The sequence below is a fragment of the Mirounga leonina genome, unplaced genomic scaffold, assembly GCF_011800145.1.
Source record: "Mirounga leonina isolate KUSES-001 unplaced genomic scaffold, KU_Mleo_1.0 Mir_178, whole genome shotgun sequence".
NCBI classification, from domain to species: Eukaryota; Metazoa; Chordata; class Mammalia; order Carnivora; family Phocidae; genus Mirounga; species Mirounga leonina.
Genome location: NW_023270464.1, coordinates 3,655,595 through 3,660,070, shown reverse-complemented (window position 1 = coordinate 3,660,070; position 4,476 = coordinate 3,655,595). Strand labels below are relative to the sequence as shown.

Below are 4,476 nucleotides of genomic sequence, written 5' to 3'. Positions count from 1 at the left end.
CAATGGAATATTATGCAGCCATCAAAAGGAATGAGATCTTGCCATTTTCAATGACGTGGATGGAACTGGATGGTGTTATGCTAAGTGAAGTAAGTCAATCAGAGAAAGACATCTATCACATGCCCTCACTGATATGAGGAATTCTTAATCTCAGGAAACAAACTGAGTTTTGCTGGCGTGGGGGGTGGGGTGGGAGGGATGGGGTGGATGGGTGATAGACATTGGGGAGGTTATGTGCTATGGTGAGTGCTGTGAATTGTGCAAGACTGTTGAATCTCAGATCTGTACTTCTGAAACAAATAATCCAAGATATGTTAAGAGAAAAAATAAAGAAAATAGGAGGGGAAGAATGAAGGGGGGGAAATCGGAGGGGGAGATGAACCATGAGAGAGGATGGACTCTGAAAAACAGAGGGTTCTAGATGGGAGGGGGGTGGGAGGATGGGTTAGCCTGGTGATGGGTATTAAAGAGGGCACATTTTGCATGGAGTACTGGGTGTTATGCACAAACAATGAATCATGGAACAGTACATCAAAAACTAATGATGTAATGTATGGTAATTAACATAACAATACAACATTTATAAAAGGTAATAGAAAACCCTTTAATTAACATGTTTTATATTTACAGTTTATTAGCTAATCAACATCAACATGCAAAAATGAGCGCTAAATACAGTCCTCTACAGTGCGTTTTTGTGTAAACTACAATGATTCATTTGATTTGAAAAGTCATCTCTGGTTACTTCAACTGAACTTCTAGTTTCTGTAGGGAGCGGCATTTGATCTACTGTTGTGGAGCCAAGGGCCTCTGCAGAACTCCGTCCAGTGGATTTCCACGTGAATACATTCTCAAGCAGGAAATAAGGTAGCAGGAAAGACCTTACGTTGAACCTAGCACACCCTAAGCCAGCCCCACGCTCAGGGTCCTGAGACCTTAGCTCTGCGGGGTGCCTCCACCACTGCAAGCTAGTCAGGCTGTGGCGCCACCCATCCCCGCTCCTGGGTGGCGGGAGGAAGGAACCAACGGAGGGAGGACACCAGCGTTGAGGGCGTGGGAAATAACGGACTCCTGTTTCCAAAGTGGCTAAAGCTCCCTGGGCAGGAAAGTCTCTCTGAAAGGGAAAGCGTCAAGTAGCTCACGGGAGTCCTATCAGCGCAAGGAGTAGCAGCAGAATCCTATCAGCGCAAACACTGTCCCCAAGCACAGATGTGCCCCATTCGATTCCTCTCTTCCTAGGAGTACCTATTCTCGCTCACTGATCTTTGGTCGCCAGAAACAGAAGTGCAGGCAGGCCGGGGCACAGGGGCTGGGGTGCAAGGGCTGGGGCGCAGGGGCTGGGGTGCAAGGGCTGGGGTACATGGGCTGGGGCATGCAGGGCGGCTCCACCTACACAATGTACACCTTTGGGCTTGTGAGAAGTGAAACACTTCTTCGGTGCTAGGACAAATGGCTTTGTCATCTTGACAGATGGCAAGAGGGTTGTAGCCGTAGCTGTAGTGGTTGGGCAGCCTCAGGGGCAGGTTGTTCTGGATCATCGAGTCCCCCGAAATCTTGCCGAGCAGACAGGAATTGGTGCAGTGGGCCATGGGCAGGGGCTGCAATACTAGTTCGGGGAGTGGCTGCACACAGGCCAATCAGGGCTCTTGGAGCTGCTGTCCTCCTTGGAGCACTGTGGTGTCTTTATCACCGAGAGGCCGGCCTACAGAGTGAGGGTGAACACAGAGTTGTCCCCAGCTGGTATAGCCAGTAGTTGTGTCGGACCTGTTGGCTCAGCATCTGCCACCTGGCTGGGTCCAGCAGGTCCCTATAGGGCCATATGTACGTGTCTGGCGGGAAGGCGAGCATGCCCATGACCTGGTGCACCTTGGCCAGCTGGCTCCCTTCAGCCTGATCAAAGCGCTCTCTCGCACATCTCATGGCGTCCAGTCTCTAGTTCAGCCAGATGAGTTCAGTGAACTCCTGAATATTTAGGCTGAACTCCAGGCAGCTCTTCATGCCACTCTGGCGTACCAGCTTCACCACAGCCTTCTAAGCCTCAGCGCAACAGGTGCTCCACCATTATGCGGTCCATGCGCTTCCTCTTCCACAAGCTGGCTGCTGCGAGCTGGCTGCTGCTACTCCTTGAGTTGCTCGATTCTGCGCTTGCATAGCTTGGTGCTCTAGTCCTCCACCTGGATGGACTCCACCACCTTCCTCTTGAGGACACTAAGCTTCTCCCCTGTGCCATCCAGAAGGCTGACCATGGAGTCCCCGGTGGGGCAGCTGCTCAAGGTCTTCTCCAGCTAGGCTACCACCATAGGGATGTGGCTCATCTCCAGGTCGATGTGTTTTTGAGCAGCCCAAAGGTGTTTATTCAGTATTTTGTAGGCCACCTTCAAGATCAGGTACTCCTGTATCTTCAGGGTCCTGGAGAGCTGAGCAGCTGACTCTTACACTGCCATCTTGAATCCACCAAAACCTTAGCCACAATCATTGCAATTTAAAATCAAGCCAGTGTCAATGTAACTCAGTGAAATTTGTATTATTTATTTTTAATCCTAATTTGCTGACAGTGAAACAAGTATTATTGGGTTATTTTTTAAATGGAAATGGAAATGGTTGGAGACAATGAAGAACAAATGAGTCTGTTCTCATATTAATTAGAAGTACTCTTTCTTGTGTACTGAATCTGTGGTTTCTTTCTAAGTTTTTTTTTTAAATCGAGCTGAAATTCACCTAACATAAAAGTAGCCGTTTTAAAGAGTAAAAGTCACTTCATAATGTTGTACAACCTGAATTTGCTTTTATAGCTGTAGTTGAAGCTGAGAGAACAAAACCACTGGTGTGTTATTTGCAGAGATATACTGGCTAGGGAAGGAAGGACACATTCCAAAATTTAAGTGGTTTCACATAGGAAATGAAGAATTGGGTTAAAACAACAAAAAATTAGAGAAAAGTATGGAATATAAAGGCAATAGTATCAGATGTTTAATATTATACATCTAAATATTACACACTAGTACTTTGATGGCTTGCAATAAAGCTGAACTTCAGGCCATACTCATGAAAAATAGTGTTGATATGGTTCCTTTGAAATGCAGGGTGAATATGAAGCAAAGAATGTACTGAAGTACCACCAAATCACAAGTACAGCTAGTGACATGCTTCTCCATTTTTCCTGATGAAAGCACAATGTAAACACAATAGTAGCCCCTTTGGTAGATGTTCAGTTGAATATGGTGATGGGTGTGAAGGAAGAACTTTGTCTTTCAGCTTCATTATTAATAAACACACAAGCTCTGAAGTGCAGGAAGCCATGAAGGATCACCTAGTTAACAAAGGTGGTTTGGAGTGGTTTAGTTTTGCATAGGAGGTTGTTCTGATGTTGAAGTGACAATGACAGGTAACTACTCTGGACCAGGTACCAGGTAAGTCAATCCATGGCTTTTTTTCCCTGAGAAAGCTTATTTCTACCTCACAAAATGTCTACACATTAAGTAATATATTTATTTATTTATTTATTTTTATTATATATATATATATTTATTTATTTATTCTTATGTTAATCCCCATACATTACATCATTAGTTTTAGATGTAGTGTTCCATGATTCATTGTTTGTGCATAACACCCAGTGCTCCATGCAGAATGTGCCATCCTCAATACCCACCACCAGGCTAACCCATCCTCCCACCCCCTCCCCTCTAGAACCCTCAGTTTGTTTTTCAGAGTCCATCGTCTCTCATGGTTCGTCTACACCTCTGATTTCCCCCACTTCATTCTTCCCCTCCTGCTACCTTCTTCTTCTTTTTTTTTTTCTTACACATATTGCATTATTTGTTTCAGAGGCACAGATCTGAGATTCAACAGTCTTGCACAATTCACAGCGCTTACCAGAGCACATACCCTCCCCAGTTTCAGAAGAATAGGTATTAATTCTTCTTGACATGTTTGGTAGAATTCCCCTGGGAAGCCATCTGGCCCTGGGCTTTTGTTTTTTGGGAGATTTTTGATGACTGCTTCAATTTCCTTAGTGGTTATAGGTCTGTTCAGCTTTTCTATTTCTTCCTGGTTCAGTTTTGGTAGTTGAATCATCTCTAGGAATGCATCCATTTCTTCCAGGTTATCTGATTTGCTGGCATAGAGTTGCTCATAATATGTTCTTATAATTGTTTGTATTTCTTTGGTGTTGGTTGTGATCTCCCCTCTTCTACTGTTCTTTTAGTTTCTATTTCATTGATTTCTGCTCTGATCTTTATGATTTCTCTTCTCCTGCTGGGTTTAGGCTTTATTTGCTGTTCTTTCTCCAGCTCCTTTAGGTGTAGAGTTAGGTTGTGTACTTGAGACCTTTCTTGTTTCTTGAGGAAGGCTTGTATTGCTATATACTTTCCTCTTAGGACTGCCTTTGCTGCATCCAACGATTTTGAATAGTTGTGTTTTCATTTTCATTGGTTTCCATGAATTTTTTAAATTCTTCTTTAATTTCCTGATTGA

The 4,476-nt window shown here is 44.3% G+C and overlaps 1 pseudogene; it reads right to left on the bottom strand.

Annotated features, from left to right (window-relative positions):
* Nucleotides 1–1,208: 1,208 nt before the first annotated feature.
* Nucleotides 1,209–2,444, bottom strand: LOC118022956 (annotated as a pseudogene).
* Nucleotides 2,445–4,476: the final 2,032 nt, after the last annotated feature.